This window comes from Misgurnus anguillicaudatus, chromosome 1 (genome assembly GCF_027580225.2).
Source record: "Misgurnus anguillicaudatus chromosome 1, ASM2758022v2, whole genome shotgun sequence".
Classification (NCBI taxonomy): domain Eukaryota; kingdom Metazoa; phylum Chordata; class Actinopteri; order Cypriniformes; family Cobitidae; genus Misgurnus; species Misgurnus anguillicaudatus.
In genome coordinates this window covers 17,877,584-17,895,970 of record NC_073337.2, presented here as the reverse complement: position 1 = coordinate 17,895,970, position 18,387 = coordinate 17,877,584, and the positions used below count along the sequence as shown (strand labels likewise).

At 38.1% G+C, this 18,387-nt stretch overlaps 1 protein-coding gene and 1 long non-coding RNA gene across 5 annotated transcripts in view; one reads left to right on the top strand and one right to left on the bottom strand.

The window, feature by feature from the left end:
• Positions 1-18,387, top strand: part of syt1a (synaptotagmin Ia) — a 246,624-nt gene that overhangs the window by 69,575 nt on the left and 158,662 nt on the right. The gene's annotated exons all lie outside the window — the stretch shown is intronic.
• Positions 14,287-15,432, bottom strand: LOC141363903 (uncharacterized). Its single transcript, XR_012369536.1, has 2 exons — positions 15,137-15,432; positions 14,287-14,555 (listed from the first exon to the last, which is right to left on the bottom strand). It is a non-coding gene; the product is annotated as an uncharacterized lncRNA (long non-coding RNA).

Sequence of the window (18,387 nt, the reverse complement as noted above, 5' to 3'; positions counted from 1 at the left end):
ACAGCTTTGTCTGGGACACCAGCAGTCGCTCCCTAATACATTTGCTTTATTGAACTTCATGTTGTGCAACCCTTGGATAAAAGGATGGTAACTTTGAGTCTGTTATGAGCAACCACAATTGCAAGACGGAGCTTTGAAGATGAGGGCTGAGATTTCCATATTAATAAAAAGTACACTGGCTGTTTTTCCAGGTTATCATCCGAGCACCGGATATTATGTCAGTGTTTCTGCTCCACCAAACCATTTACTACTTTTATTGAATAGATAGCGATCACACTATATTTAGAAATGCATTTAGGCTTTGTTCATTTCTCTTCCGTTTGTGTTGGTTTTGCAGACTATTCCCTACCAAGTAGCTTTTAATGGAAATGATGCTGGCTTGCTTCTCAAAAAGGTTATGTTGCCCTTTTTTAAAGTTTAAACATATATTATATATATATCAGATAGATGATCAGCAGTGTGTTGCTTTTTGGATGTTGATACCCAGCATGGGATGCTGGTGTGCTGGGATGCAGCAAGTTAGGACCATGCTTATTGAGCTTTGCTGGTGAGCAACATAGCAGTGTTAGCTCAGCATCGTGAATTTTGTCTGTTTTTTCAGCAGGACCAAGATGTGGGTATAAAGTACCTGCATAATAAACTTCACCTAATTAATTTCACGATCAATGCATGATCTCGTTTGACGTCCTCGTTCCAGTTGAATGCAAAGCTTTCTTAATAAGGTGCATGATAAAATAAGCAATTTTTCCAAGAACCCGTAAGCTTTGAGCATCTCAATGGCCTCTTTAGTACACAACCCCTTGTTGTGCCTTCTCTAACCAAATGAAGTCAGATCAGTCAGGTCTACCACTGTTGCTTCGTCTCCGCCCAGTCTGTGCCACTTTGAAGTCTGGAGTAATTAGTTGCCGCCTGTGAAGTAGCCTCGCTAACTGTGATGTGCAGACTCCATTTTCACTGATAATGATCTAGGTAATGTTCCAGCACATTTGTTATCAAATGCATTGAAACGTATGTACTCAATCTTTGCATCCTACCTGGTTTTGGCATATGCAGAGAACAAACCCTGACCTCCAGAAGGTCACTGCAATGAAATACACTTTGTCAGCCAACATACTGAACAGTGAGGTCGACGGTTGATTGATTTCTCTAAGGTGCATGGCAGCATGCCAAAAAGATGATACACATCACACGTTTAACTGTCAGAATCTATATATTTCCTCTTTTGGCTATTTTAAACTGCTTTTAAAGCATGTGTAGGCCATTTCCATACTGTAAGTGACATCATCTTGAAAGCTCATTTGATGACCATACATGGAACCCTCTGGTAGTCGTATAGAGCAAATTAAGAGGATTCTAGAGGATCCCAATTTTGTGCAATCCCTTGTTGATATCCACTGGGCATTGGGTTAAATATGGTTTTTAAATCTAATGATGAATGCTCACCCTATTAAGAAACCTTGGAAGTGTCCTTAATTGAGCCTTTTGCAACTATCCTGAAAGGAGGTCTGGAGTATTAAAGTGGCGGTCATATGCCAATTTTTGCCTTTTGTACTGATCTCTTGTTTAATGAGAGTCATGAATAGACTGAGTCCACCAATACTCTGGTGATTGTCTAAATGATATAATCCCCTCCAATGATACCTCAGTCTAATGATGTATAAAACATCCTCACTAGTGGATTAATTCTCCAATTGACAGAAATTCATTGTAGTTGTCAAAGAATATGGGCAGAGATATGGGCATTTATTCAAAGCTTTCAAAAGTCTGTCATTCACTTTTAATTAGGGACGTGAAAGGTCTTTTGAGAGTGTTATGTAAAGGTTATGTATAAAACTCAGGTAATGATCCTTAACCAAAAACTACAATGATAGCGGTGATAGCAGTAGACAGTTTAAAAGCTGCGTAAATAAGCCAATGAGGTCCAAATCAACAAGAGTAATTAGCAATGAACACAATGGATAACAGTCATATGGGTTATGCTACACTTAACTACAATATATGTTGTTTTCTGATTTTTTTTACCTCTATATAGATTCAAGACAGCTGTCATAACAATAAATATATAAAGAGCTCAGATGCAAATCCCTTTAACGGTACATTCACACAGGGCGTAAGCGTTAACGCTTGATGAAAGGCGTGTCTAAAGCGTCCTATGTTAAAGCATTGTGCTTAATACATTACATTAGATCAATAGGCGGAGAGTAGGCTGTCTTTTGTGGCTGCTCGAACACATTTGACCACATGCGCGTCTACACCACAAAAGCAATCCGTTTTCGACTACCTCTGAATGTGGTTGAAAGTGGACGTGCTCAAAACGTTTTACACCCCGTTTACACCTGTCTTTGTGTCGTCCACTTTGATCCAATCGACCAAAACACATCTGTAAACAACAGCCTCTAAGTGTTTCTAACTTCTTTCTTTTTTGTAAATTAGCTTTTTTATCAGGCTCTTATGTTTAGGTTCAGTAATATCACTTTACTGCCAATAAAAAGTTAATTAGTCACTCATTCCCTACTGAAAAATCCAGCTAAGACCAGCATAAGCTGTTGAGCTGGTTTTAGCTGGTCTCCAGCTTGGTTTTAGCTGGTTTTGCTGGTGTGGGAAGATGGTTTTGCTGGTGTAGCGGGCTGGTGTTTTGGTCACATTTTAAGCTGGTCTAGCTGGACTTAGCTGGTCAGGCTGGAATACCAGCTGGCCCACCAGCATGACCAGCTTTGTCAGGCTGGGAGGACCAGCGTAAACCACCTTAAACCAGCTGGAACCAGCTACCAGCTTATGCTGGTTTTAGCTGGATTTTTCAGTAGGGATTGAAGTGCCTTAATTTCACAAATGTCACTTTAGTCATTTAATTGGTATTTAACAAATGATAACTAAATCTCCACTTTTAAAAAAGTCTCTAGACATTCTTTACTTTCCTTAGTTTCTGAATAAAGGTAAAAGGCTCAAACATTTGGTTTAGTTAATAATATACCAACCTATCCTCCAACCCATATGATTGTGTTGGTTGTTTACCCCATTACCCCAAATACAACAAACAGATACATTTACTAAATTACCACCTCTACCGTCAGCAGGTGAAACTTAATATATTAGGGTATAATTTTGCTTTGATGACATGCATTGGATTTGATTCTCAATTTAAAGAGCACCTATTGGCCAATTCACGTTTTTACATTTCTTTTGGTGTGTAAGTGTGTATTAGTACATGTTAACGATATGCAAAAGGTACATACACCAAAAGTAAACGATTTATCGTCTCCAACATAAATCTCTTTTCTTGGACTACAACAAACACGCAGATTGTAGGCAACAGTTTACTTCCTAAGATTGGTGAGGTAGACAAGACGGACATTATCATAATTTGTCCAGCTTCGGACTTCTGCCTTTAAGTTAACTCCTTTTAGCAACCGAATCTTTCAAACATGGTAAGGAGCATCACGTTTCCAGCTGACGTCAGAGGTATTCAGGCCAATCACAACGTATAGATTAGCTGGCCAATCAGGGACACAGAGCTTTTCAAATCTATGCGTTTCAGGAAAAGAGTGAAATCCGGAGCTACAAAAAGGTACGGTATGTGGAAAATAATGTGAACACATTGTATTATACCAAATACACAAAATAACGTTGTTTTTTTAGCAAAGAAATAGGTGCTCTTTAAATCGGTTTAGGGTAAGGGTGGGGTTAGATGCTCTAAAATGTCTTTAAACCCATAAATGTTTATAAAACTATTTGTACGTTTACAAATGTTAAAAATGAAATACGTCTAATCTGACGTATAAGGCAAAAAACATACAAACGTTGTAAAAACGACATTTTTTTTTATATATATACTTGGTAAACCTTTGTTCATCCAATTCTTTATCCATGCGTTTAGAGGTCTTTGCTGAAAAATTGCTGTGTTGTTTAACAGATTCTGCCAACAAACCGATATTTCTAAATGACGTGAAGCTGGGATTAAGCAGATTTGAAACAGAAGTATTTGTTAATCATATAATAGGGGCGGTTTCCCGGACAGGGATTAGACTAGTCCTAGACTAAAACATTTTTAAGAGCTGTCCAAACTGAAAACAACTTGCACTGACATATCTTAAAATACATCAGGGCCCTTTGTTTTGCCTCAAAATGCACACAGGTAATGTTTTTAGTAAGGCATATTTGTTAAAACTAGGTATTTTTCCTAATTAAACTAAGGCCTAGTCCTGGATTAAGCTAATCCCTGTCCGGGAAACCGCCCCTTAATATGTGCCCAGAGCATTTGGTCATGATCAATATTTTCTCATTTTCTACGTTTATCAGCTTTTGCATGAACTCATATTTTGCTTAATTTACAAACAGGCTAATTTTTTATCATTTTCTAAATTGCAAAATTATTTAGACACTTATCTCATTACTTTGCAAACCCCCCCAAAAAACTGCTGTATACTTTTAAATGTGCGGATAAATAAAATGTGCTTAATAAAACATCTTTGTTTTTAATGCCTCTAAAAAAGACTTTCCTCCTGATTCAAGTTACTTTAAGTAAAAGTTAAAAAGTTGTGACTTCTAGGGGTGGTTTCCTGGACAGGGATTAGCTTAAACAAGAACTAGGACATAGTTTAATTATAAAATATAACTAGTTTTAACAAATATGCCTTACTAAAAACATTACTTGTGTGCATTTTGAGGCAAAATAAAGGGCACTGATGTATTTTTAAAATATGTCAGTACAAGTTGTTTTTAGTTTGGACAGCTCTTACATTTATTTTAGTCTAGGATTAGTCTAATCCATGTCCGGGAAACAGACCCCTTATGCTTTAAAAACGGATCTAATCCAGATCAATAGACTAAGCGATCAGAAAAAAAAAGTTTCTTTAACAATGCCATGTGTCTGAATCTGGATTTAATGTTTTCCAAGTGAGATTTATCAAGTAAACAACTCATCCCATTCTTCTAAGGCCTAGTTTATTGTCTCTGAGCAGTTGAAGCTGATAAGATTGGGATTACTTTATCTACTGTGAGGGAGGACGATGTCTTCAGAGCCACAAATGAGCCTGAAGTCTTTGAATCCACCTCTCTCTCAGGCAGCACCTGATTGTGTTGGCCCATCTAACAGCCCGAACCGGCTCCCTTGATACTTATTTCAAGATCATGTTGAATCCAGACTCATTTTAAGCTATTTTCCTGGGAGACCCTCCGAGTGTGGGCTGAAATTGCAGCTTGTTACGTTGAGGCAGTGTTGACTTTCCTAATTGCTGTTCGTCTGGATCTCATCTCTCTCTCTCTTGGCCTGTACAACAAAGTTCAATCCAGCAGAATAGCCGATGCCTCCCCCGTACATAATACGAGAATGAACCACACCCGCTTGTTTAACACTATATTGCAATTTAAGGTTCTTTCATCTACCGTGTTTCTTCAATGATGTATAGTACACCTCTTGTCAGATTACGTTGTGTTTTTTGTCTTATGCTACCATTTGGGCCAGTGGGTTTGCAATTATATTGTTATATCTGGTGTTCAACCTCCAAATAAGTCTCTTCACAGCTCTTTGCGTGGGAACTGAGCACTTTAGTGAATTTAATTAGGCTTTGTGCAAAAGCTGTGCAGTCTCAATTGTGTTGATCCTTGAAGGAATAATTCTTGATTTTTCTTTAGTTTCTTGATAGTTTTTAAGTTTGCTGTAATATTTACAATACATTACAGCTGCGGAAATGTATTATAAGCACAACTTGACGCATACAGTTTTAGAGAAGTGTATAAAACAGGGTTCTCACGGGTCCTTGAAATCCTTGAAAGTTTGTGAATCTGGGGAAAAAATTCAAGGCCATGGGAAGTTTTAGAAAATATACATACATAGATACAGGTTATTGAAAGTGCTTGAATCTATTTTATGAAAGAATTTTTCTGGAAAAAAATCCATATTATTCCCTGTGTAGTGTAGGATAATATCATAAAAATTCTAGACTTTTTAAGCACATATACTAAACTGTTTACTTTAAATGCTTATATCTTCTGTATGCGAATGTTGATTGACCAAAATGCTTTTTTGCGTAGTTGTGTTTGACACATGAAAACGCCTTGGGTTACGTATGTAACTGTTGTTCCCTGAGAAGGAAACGAGATGATGCGTCTCCTTTGCCATACTTCCTGCGTTCCTGTAACAGCGTGTTTGGCAATATTTTAGATAGCGATATACTTCCTGGGTCCCGCGTCACCCTGTCTTTGTCGTTAAGCCTCACCATTTGTTGAATTTGATATACACATTCAGACGCACTTACTCCTGGAGGCGTCCCCAGAGCTCTGCGAGTTCCCTCGAAAGGGAATTGTAACAATGTATCTTAAAAGGTAACATGATGTAACCTTGCTCTCACTTGAAATGTGTCCCCACATTTAGTCCTTGAATTTGAGGGTATTGGACCTGGAAAGTCCTTGAAAGCCATCATGATGGTATTATGAGATGGATAAATTCAGATAGGACACCACTGAAGGCCTAGGTGTGACATGCATAGACCCCCACTGCCATACTGTGTTCCTTTAGCTTGGTTGGTAGAGCATTGTGTTAGCAGTGCTAAAGGGCATGGGTTCAATTTTAACCCTCTGGGGTCCGACCATTTTGGGACAATGTCAGAGGTTCTGACATGCTCTTACATTTGGTCTTTTTTCAGTTGCTTTAAAACATAATAATGGCAAGTGTCTCATACCACTGTGTTCAGCACAAACTGAGCTAAAATATTATATGAGCTACATGTATGTGCATGTTTGTATTTTTCAGAGAAAAAGGTTTATGCGTGGTTTTTAAAAAAGCAAAAATTTTAAGTCACTGATATAAGTTCACAAAACCCATACTAAACATGTTTTAACAAGACTTTCCTAAACAAAATCTAGTAGCCTAGAGTTTTTTCTTTAAAATGATGTGAAAATCATCCTGCCTACTTATTCTCATAAAACAATGTATTGATTTAGAAATTGTAAGACACTTTTTGTTTAGAGTGGCCGTATGCGAGAAGGATTGATTGACAGCTAGCAAACAAAGGCTCGCATAATGAGCTGCATAATAATTAGGCAGGAAGGAACTACAGTAAAGAATGTGAGGACAAATGTACACGTTTGTTTGAGGTTTATTAAGAAGTTAACAATATAATCAAAATAGAAATGAAGGTCAGTAGGACATTTTCAGTTTATTTGGAAACGAACCCTATTAAAAAACTTAACTTGTATAAGAAACTGATAAACAACAGAGCTGTAAACTTCATGTGGCTCATGTTACCATATAACTTTATGTCCAAAGAGTGTGAATATGTTTTTCCACTTCATAGTTTTGTACTGATGAGAGGGATGCAGACCTCTAAGAGAGTTATAAACAGCTGTTAGCATAAGTTGTCCACAGAAATACCCTTACATACATAACTGATGGGTAAATGATAGCACTACATTCAGATAAACTATCATAAACTAAATTAGTATCTCAGATAAACATCTGCAATAATTAGTTATATAAAAAGCTGTTTTCAGATGACTGTTTTCAGATGCCCATCACCTTATCGTCTAGCTTCTGTTTTAAACGCGTTTCTGTAAGCGAGTATGAACTTTAAAAACACATCGCAAATGGATGTGCGCGAGCTCGCGTCTCCGTGTAAACAACGCAGAGCTCATAATAAACGGTGTCACGTGTAAAGCGCAATGTATGGAATTACCTTGCATGTAAACAATATGGAATCATTTTACAGCAAATCCCCCAGTGCAGCATTTACTCAAAGTTGCCATGACAGATACGAAAGTGAATAACTGTGTCTTAACACTGTACAGCATGTAACAGATATCCGCCATTACGGGAGGTCACGCGGATTTGTTTGTAAATAAGCATGTAAACATGGAATCATATTACAGCACATACTTAAAAGATACAGCGGTTCAGGCTTACTGAAAGTTTCCATGAAGGATATAAGTGAATAACTGTGTTTAACACTGTTACAGCATGAAACAGTGAAATCCGCCATTACGTGAGATCGCGTCCGTTTGTAAACAACGAAAGTTTTTCAATCCGAAGCGTGTTGTCTGCTAAGGTTGCTTAACGTTACTGTATGTAGGCTGAACTGCACAAGCCATGAGCATATTAAGTTACATGATAGCAAATATAAATGGTATAAATTAACTGTTCACGTTACTTACTTCTAATCCAGCAGTGCGTCCTCCATTGTTCTTCTTAGGTAACGTTAAAGATAAATGCTTCTCTTCCTCAATGTCCAGACATAAATGAAGATATTCCTCACGTGTGTGAATAAAGTTTATAATCCAAACATACGGTAAAAAGTCTTTAAATCTGATCAAACTTTACGCGTTGAACAGCTCGCTCGTGTCTTCATTACCATGTCAACAGCTGTGGGCGTGACCAAATTAAAGATAATGAAGTAAGCCAGGAAAAACGGTACTCTCTTTACTTCAATGCAGATTACATAAACAGGCAATATTTGTTTTTGATTATATTTAGCTTGTTTAAAAGTAGACATTTCAGGCTTTCTTTGGATGTGTGTATTATGCTTGTGTGACGAGTATTCGCGGAGTTTCAATTAATTTTTGTAACATGTTTTGAGAGACAGCTGGCGGAGACAGAAATGTCTGGATGCACACCCTGTTTATTTTCTTTATTTGACAAAAACACAAAGATCTGTTGTTATTGTGAATGAACACATATTAAAGAAGACCCTTTACCGTTTCAAATGATGTCAAACACGTAAGTGTATGATTATTAATGATGGAGTATTTTAAGTTGATTCTGCCATGATAAGGAAAAAACACGTCAAAACGCGGCCCCGCGTTTTTGGACCCCAGGGGGTTAACATCCTAAAATTGATGCCTACAGTAGATCCCAACTATGCTTTACCAGCCTTGTGTCGTAAAATGCACTCCCACTGAATAATTTCCTGGGTGTACGAACACGATTTTTGGATTAACAATATCCAAACACATTGGGGAAACTGTGATTATTGTAAAACTGCATATTTTCCCGCTACGTGCTGACTGATTTTGGACTTTAAATCTGGAACTTAAGTGGTCCGAGTTCTGTTAAATGCCTGCTAGTAACAATGCCATGAAGTGTTCAAAGCTTCCTGCTGACCACTTGCAAACATCTACGGATAATTAATGGCTGTTTACTGCTTAGGCTGTGAAGATTTGCTGAAAGCAGCGGTGCTCATAATGGCCTGTTTTTGTAGTAATAAATGCAACGGTTTCACTCCATCATTGCAAAACAAAGAAAATGTAAATACCAGGGCTTTGTGCTGGAATATATACAAACATGTGCAATTAAAATGTTATGCTTTAAATCACTATGTTTCTGTATGCTGGTATTTAAGGTTACAGATTTGACAAGCTAAATGTACTTTGGCCCATACTATGTGTGTGTCAGATCTTTTGAGTACACTGTTAGAAATTTCTTTTTTAAAATATATACCCCTCCTGTCACTGGGGCATTACCCTTTAAAAAGGTCCTAATTATGTACATATATGTATACATTTGGTACCAATATGTACCTTTGAGATAATAATAATACGCTCTGTTTGGTACCAGCATGTACCTCTGAGGTACTAATATGAACTCTTTGGGTACAAAGCTGTACTTTTTGAAAGGGTACTGCCCCAGTGGCAGCTGGGGTATATATTTTGACCATATTTTTTCTGACAGTGTATATTGGCAACTCTTAAGATTGCTTTAGAAGAGCCTTAGTAACCATCCAAAACACTTCAGTATTAAATAAATTCGAACACCATTAAGAGCTTTTTAAATTGCTCTGTCTGCATGTCAGGTAGTTTTCGGATGACCTATGATATCCTACTTTCTTTCATTTTTATGTTTCCACTAGAAGATTTCTTTCTTGTCTCCAAAAGGGGCCAATTACTTGGCCTTATAGCTGCCCTATGCTGTCAGTGTTACGGAAAGCTGAGACATATGGCCTATCAAAACCAGCAATTAGATCTTTGGCCTTTTACTTAAAACCTCTCTTGTTGGAAGAAAACACGTGCTGGCCTTACAAAGAAATCCTATTCCCAGAAATGACATTAACCTTCATCACCAACCTTTGAAAGAGTCAAAATAATGACCTTTTATGTCAGATACATCATTGTATAGTTTCTGAAGTATCTGGTATTTTTGATAATGGTGAAATAAAACTTGGACCTAAAACTTTTTGCTGTATATCAGGTCACTATGTTTCTTTAGAGAATGCAATGGACTTTTATGACAACCTTTAAGGGGACACTCCACTCTTTTTGAAAATATGCTTTTTTTCCTAGAGTTAAACATTTGATTTTTAGCGTTTTGGAATCCATTCAGCTGATCGCTGGGTCTGGCAGTACCACTTTTAGCATAGCTTAGCATAATCCATTGAATCTGATTAGACCATTAGCATCGCGCTCAAAAATAAGCAAAAAGTTTTAATATTTTTCCTATTTAAAACTTGACTCTACTGTAGTTACAAGATCGACAGAAAATTAAAAGAGATGGCTAGGAACTATACTCTTATTCTGGTGTAATAATCAGGGACTTTGCTGCCGTAACATGGCGGTAGGAGGCGCAATGATATAACGGAGTGCCCGAAAATAGTCCCCTGCTATTGAAACATCTAACACAATGGTCCTGTGTGTAACAATATAGTTTTGTTAAATAATGTCACTGGGGTGGTACCCTTTCAAAAACTACAACTTTACACCTAAAGAGATCATATTGGTACCTTGGAGGTACACAGTGGTACCAAAGTGTGCATATTAGTACCTCAAATAATGTATACCAACCTATTCTCACTCCCCAAGGCGTCAGGGTCTGGGGCATGTTCGGACGCCTTCAGCGTCGGTGTGGGGACGCGGGGGGTGCCCCTATGCGTCACTGTGTCGGCGGGGTGGGAGCTCCGTTGCTTTCGTGCTGGTCCCTCGGCGTCGGATGTAGACGGGGGGGAGTCCCGGAGGGTGATGCTGTCGCGTTGTGCGACGATCGGCAGGATCATGCCGCTTCTAAGACGGTAACTGCTTAATTTTTGTTCCAAATTTTTTACCATTGTCGCTTGGGGTTGAGGTTAGAACAACTTTCTGTTACATAAAATTACATCCAAACGCAACTCTAACCCTAACCCCAAGCAACAATGGCTTAAAAATCAGAAGACATAAAATAATAAACCAGTACTTAAACTGACATCCAAACCCCAAGTCTAACCCCAAGCGACAATGGTTTAAAAATTGGAAAAAAATTGAGTAGTTACCGTCCAGAAGCGACATTATCCTGCCGATCGTCGCATAACGTGACGGCATCACCTTCCGGGATTCCATTTTGTCTATATCCGACGCTGAGGGATAAGCATGAAAGCAACGGAGTTCCCATTTCGTCGATATAGTGACGCATAGGGGCACCATTCGCGTCTTCATACAGACGCTGAAGGCGTTTGAACATGCTTCAGATTTTGACGCCTTGGGGAGTGAGAATGTGTTGCGTATACATACGGTATCTGTACCTTAATGTTACATATTAGGACCTTTATAAAGTGTAGTGCCCCAAGAACAGCATGGTATATTTTTTGCTGACAATTTGTTACATCCACAGCATCTGCATAGTTGTAAGCAAACAGTTTGCTAGGTTATTATGTGGATTCAAGTAAAAGATAAGAAGAGTTTATGGCCCTGTCCCAAATGGCACACTCCGAACTTGTGGACTTCCTCACAGTCCACACTTTAATTACATTATGTAGTGCAGGCCTTAGGGACCCTTGACGCGAGTCCACGAGGGCGCACCAGAGTCATATTTATGGACAGACTCGAGCGTCATGCCGGAAAATGGAAGTTGCCCATCAGTGTGAACTCTTCCCATCCGTTGTCTGATTGCTCTTTCGCAAGGACTTCTGGGTTGGTAACGTGTGTGGAGCCTGCAGCTGTAGGCTTCGCCGAAGACCGCATTAAGGATGCAAAGGGGGCGCTGATGAGCATACTTTGGAGCGTAAAAATGACAGAAGAGACACCCTACGGACTCGTACACTAAGCGGTCACATGCAATTTAAGGACACGAGACTCGAAGTCCACATGAAGTGCGCCATTTGGGACAGGCCTATGTTTTATGCATGGTGTGTAGTCTGTGTTTAAGCAATAAAGTTTTGCATAGTATTTTAGGATCTCTTTAATTACACTAATATGATCGTTTTTATTTTTTGCCTGATCAAGCAGTTGTCTGGATGTGTCTAAATGGCTTTGTTTTGTTTATATGAAGCTTCTTTTGTATTGGACCATCTGCCTCTTGCAAATGATGCCACAGTGTCAATTACAATAACCTATTGTTCTATCCAAAACTATGCCATATTTCTGTCACGGAAAAAGTGCTTCATTGTGTAATGATCATTAGATGGATATAAACCGGAAAACTCATATCCTTCGCTGTTATGCATTGCGCAGCACACCAAAAACAGTGCAAATTTTGAAAGAATTATCAAGTGAATTTGTATCAATGATAGAATGACAGTAATGCTGTGTAAAATCCATCCTGGTCGTTTAAAACTGCTTTTTAACAGGTGGCCACCCATCTGTCCAATGCACTTTTTTACTGCTCTCTAATGAACACTGGGTCACCTTGGCACACGGATCGTCCATAAATTAAAAACTTTCTGTCAGACCGTAAGCGAAATATGTGGCTGTGCAGTCTGAGTCTCAACAATATGGCTGTCGTGCGGTTTTCCTGTTTTTAAGGGACCAACAGGAGCGTTTAGCCAATGTAAAATGTCATCATGTAGTCATAAGCCTTTAGCTACTCAAGCTTCCTGCGCCATGAGCGTCGAAAGCCTTAGCTTTTGGCCTTTGTCAGGCAAATTGGATGTTGAGTCATGAGAACAGATCACGCGGCGTATCAGCAAGGGGCGGTGAATATGAAATGTCAAGGAAAGAAAAGATCCCAAAAGGTCTTTGACACAGAAAGTGTGGTATTGTCAAAGCTCTCTATGGCAAATTAGACACCTCATCACAGTGAGATTGTTTCTTTCAGTTTGGAAATCATGACTTGGAAACGAATGCAACTTAATGTCCAGAGAAGTTAACACTGAATTGTAATTTCTGTGCAAGTAGTGTCGCGAAATGAAATAGGTTTTATGAACACTCCTTCCATCTGCTAAACAAATAGTATGACTCAAAATTGGAGTCAGTGTTATGATAGTCTGTGTGTTTGAACATTTTTTGGTGAAATAGCTTATTTTTTGTTGTTTCCACATATTAAAGTAGGTCAGGATGAATATTTTAATTAGTGAAAAAGGCACATACGTAATAAATTGTTTTAATCATACATAATAGTGTAGAAAATACAACGTATTGATACTTCATGTGAGGCAGATTTACATGTTCATTTTTCCTTCTGAAAGACCTATTTTTAAGCACAGATAAGATTTTTTTCTTAATTTTAACAGTATCCTCTGGTAATATATTTAATTAAGAAAGATAAGAGCTTTACTGGATTGCATTTATAAAAGTTCATTGAAAGGTCTTTAAAGTTTTAAATCATCCTATGTCAGGGGTAAAAGACAAAAGTTACACACAATCAGTGGCGGCTCGTGACTGCTTATCCGAGGGGCACAAATTCAAAATATGTGTTCAGTGTGTCATGTGTGTTGCTTGTGTTTTCAAAATATGTGTTTGTTGCGTCATGTGAACCGTGTGCATCACATGTTTTGTCAAACGCACCAAAACCGTTTATGATAAAAGAGACGCTCAAGTTCACAAAATACACGCAAGAGACTCCCTTTACAGTAAACTCTGATTACGCATGCAGCAGGTACTTATTTTGACAAGACACGTGATGCACACGGGATCTCTCGACGCGCAGAACACATATTTGAAATTTTGAACCACACACATGACGGGTTACATACATGTTGTGACGAACTTCGTATCAAGCGCCCTCAAAAAAGAAGTCACCGGCAGCCACTGCACACAATACAGTATACTATAAAGTATAGCAGCATGGCTTCAGTACATTTTATTACTACACAGTACATGCACTACTTATGTAATGACATCAACATACTGTATGTAACCTTTTGATGATGTCACACTAGAGCTGGGGTAAACGATTATTTTTTAAACGATTAATCTGTCGACTATTTTGTCGATTAGTCGACTAGTCTAACGACTAAATGGACGATTAATCTAACGATTAGTTTTCTGTTTATCGATTAATAAAAACCATAATGTATCTCGAATAAATAACAAAAACATTCTTAATAATATACTTTAAAGATACAACCTTTAAGGAACAGTTTTGCACGACAAAAAAATATTCTGCTTTACACAAAATAAAATAAATAAAAGGATTTTATTGTTATACAGTCTGTTTACTCTTTTACAGTACCAACATAACTCTTGTTCAAAAAAATTCAAAAGAGTAGTGCAAAACAAAAACACTGTGCAGTGCACAGTATATACATTCCTGAGAGTTCAACACAATATAAAATTCCTGTTTTCTTTTTACAGTCCAAACAGTCCTTTTGCTCAGTTCTGCTGCTTTCTGTGTAGTGCATTGTGTCTCTTTCCCAAGATAGGACTGCAAGGTTCTTTGCTGTGTCCTAGAGAAAACACAAAAGCAATGCATATTAGAACAGCTATGACAGTGGGGCATTTCAAATCTACTCTTAACCAACGTGTAGACTTTTAAAAGTAATGTTATGTCCAACAATGCATTTCATCATCATGGTTAGGCTAGCCAGCTGCTAACGTGCTACTGTGTTGTTACATGGAAATTGCCAGGGTTAACTGTTACACATATCAATATTTATCTGTTTTCAGTGCTTATAAAACCATGCATTCATGAGCACTCTGCACCAGCTTATGTGCAGCCCTGGCTCCGTAAGTTTACGTTACACTGGCAAACTAGCGTACTGAATCATGATACTATAAACTGGCTAACGTTAGTCTATTGTTATGTTTTTGACTCGTAAACAACCAAAACATGAGTTAACGCTTACTAAACGTCAAGTCGTGACTCTTGAGTTAGCTAACATTAGACATATAACGTCGCACATGAGCAACGAACTGCACCGAGAGCTAATATAGTTAGATACCACCACTGAAGTGCACATATCTCATGCTAATGTTACACAACACACTACACAAACATGAAATTAATTTTGCCAACTGTAAAACTTACTTTTTATTGTCTCCTTCACGAGTGACAATGGGGTGCCTCCGTTTCAGATGCTCCAACATCGCTGATGTGCTGGTGTGGTATGCCATCTCCATTTGGCAAATAGCGCAGATAACAACATCTTTACGTTTGGAACTAAATTTGAAATATTCCCATACCTTCGATGATTTAGTGCGAGCTGTTTTCTTTTTTGGGGGCTTTTTGTAGGCCTTTGTTGGAAATTATGCGAGGAGGTTGGTGTTTCGTCCTCCATTTTTTATGTTTTGTTCTCAAACGCGCGTGTGACGAGCTGTGTCGAAGCGTCGACGCAAAAATATGACGTCGATGTCACACCATCAAACACATGATGCCTCTGTGCATAACACTTATAAATGTAATACCACTAATAAATGTACCACTAATAAATGCAATACAATAAACATCATAGGGGGATGGTTACCAAATTTTTATTTTTGAGTTAACAAATCCCTTTAACCTTCAAATGAGGAGTATTATGACCTTTCACAATCTGTTTTATGTATGATCGAGTTGGGCATTAATAGCCTTGGCAAGCGTGCAGCTCTGCTTTAATAATTAAATACTTCAGTAGGTGGTCAGCGGTGTATAATAAATCATACTAAATGAGAGTAAACTGTCTAAAATGTGTGTTTACAATGCGTTCTAGAAGTTAAATACTAAAGAGTGGCATCTGCCGCAATAAGGGGGAAATAAAGTCAGACTAGAGGGAGAGTGATGGGGAGAAAGTGTGTGTTAAAAAGAATGTTCGTAAAACTAATTATTTTCATGATAAAATGATATTTTAAAGATAAAGGAAAGGAAAATTTTTTTGTTTTAAAGGTTATGAAACCTCCAAACTCCCTTGAGTTGGATCATTTTTCTCTCCAAGTTCAGTGTAACCATGGTAGTGCTTAAATCCTGCCTAAATAGTTTTTTGAATGCTTCTCCCAATAAAGTTAGTTCCTGAGAGTTACAGGTTGGTTTCAATTTTGAAACACAGGACTATGCAATTTCTAATTAACAGAATATTAAATTGCCATTAAATCTCAAGAGCTCAAACCTACTTCTTCATATTTAATTTAAGTTGACTTTCTCAGCACAGGTCTTCGTGTGGACATTCAAACATTGTAATTCAGTTCTTCAATGAATTCTTCAGTCTGTTTTATTTAGAGCTGTGCTAATTAATGAACTTAAACTACAGCTGTGCCTTCAGGCTACTTTAAAGCTGTTATTCAAAACATATTTAATTGAATGTTCAGAGTATATACAGTAAGTATGTGATCCACAGGTCTAATGAGAATTATGCCAGTGAATATGGATTGCATATATAATTTGCATTAGGCCTGTGTCTCACATACTTACTTAAAAAAATATGTAGTTGTTTGTTTTTGACAAAACAAAGTTGTACAATTTACTCTAAATGTACCCCAAATTTTAAAATGATGCAATGTCAGTTTTGTCCTTTCTTTAAAGGCAGAGTGCACAATGTTTGAAAAACACTTTGGAAAAGGGAGTCTGGCCGACTACCAAAACACACTTGTAGCCAATCAGCAGTAAGGGGCGTGTCTACTAAACGACATCCTTGCCGGGGTTGCGTATGTGTGGGGCAGGTCTATCAAAAGAAGGTCCAGATTCTATTGGGGTAGGGGCGTGTATGTTTAGGGGATTTCAAATATCAACATTGGCTTTCAAACATTGTGCACTCCACCTTTAATACTGTATTATTTTGTTTTGCCAGTTAATCTTACTTAACCCCTAAACTGGCACAGCCCTTTTTGAGTGGGGGGGGGGGGGGTGTAAAAGGTGATGTACACCTTTAAATGAATATAACTCTGGCATTTTTTCATCTAAACCTAATCTTGGTCTTTTTTAAAGAAGACACTTTAAAGTGTTTGTGTCTGGAGGTAAAAAAATTGTAATAGCAGTTTATTGTAATTTATAGAAATGAAAACATATAAAATATATATTTTATAAATAAAATGATCATCAAAAAATGAGGTTTGTGTCAGTCTGGGTTAACACCAGGTGCGTTTGAGGCGTCAAATTCGCGCCTACCGCGTCTAGTTTGCGGCTTGAACATTTTGGGGCGGTTTCCCGGACCAGGATTAGCTTAATCCAGGACTGGGCCTTAGTTAAATTAGGAAATATAACTAGTTTTAACAAACATGCCTTACTAAAAACATTACCTGTGTGCATTTTGAGGTAAAACAAAGGGCCCTGGTGTATTTTAAGATATGTAAGTGCAAGTTGTTTTCAGTTTGGAGAGCTCTTAAAAGTGTTTAAGTCTGGGACTAGTGTAATCCCTGTCTGGGAAACCACCCCTTTGAGTTTACTTGCTTCATTCACATGTGAAAGCCGCGCGTGAAATTCTAGTCATCGAGACATTCACACGGAAATTCGCATCATGGAGGGGCTTCTGCGTCTCCGCTCACTTCCTGTAATCACGTCACTACTAGAGCAAGCTACTGATTGGTTAACGCGGCACGCTTTTCTGCCAAGTTCACATTTTTTAACTCCGCTCGCTTCCTGTAATCACGTCACTACTAGAGCAAGCTACTGATTGGTTAACGCGGCACGCTTTTCTGCCAAGTTCACATTTTTGAACCCGTGGCAACACTCAATTCGCTTTGACTAGACACGTGAATGAGGCGGAATCGCGTCTACTGTGCCACGTTAAACGCCTCATTCGCACCGCGAGACCTCCAGACATGCGTCTTTACATTGACTTAACATTGAAATCACTCGCGCTTGATGCCTCTACCGCGGCTGGTCTGAAACCAGCATTACACTTTTAGTGGTTTTACCCACAACGGCCACTAGGTGTCAACGGTTTGCTGCATACTCTTGTCACAAATTAATAAATTACTGTCACTGCATTATTATTACTGAAAAAAAAATTGAAATACGGAAAAACATTCTTAGATCTTTCCAATGATATATATAGTTTTTTCTTGATAGGTTCAAATTTACATGCAAAATATTGAAGTAAACATAGGTGTCCCGCTCACAGAACAGCGGCAGTTAATATATATTGTTTACAAAGTCTAAATCTGATGTGCTACAGAAAGTCTACAGTGGTTTAACACTTGAGATCTAAATTTTTCAATCAATAAACATCTTATACAAGTCAATAGGGAAGCAATGCTGGTGCAAGCTTTAGATCATCAGTCATCATTTGATCCACTGTCTTATGCAATTGTTAAACTGTGTACATACATTTATGCCGCCTGTTAACACACAAGTGTTAAAACACAACT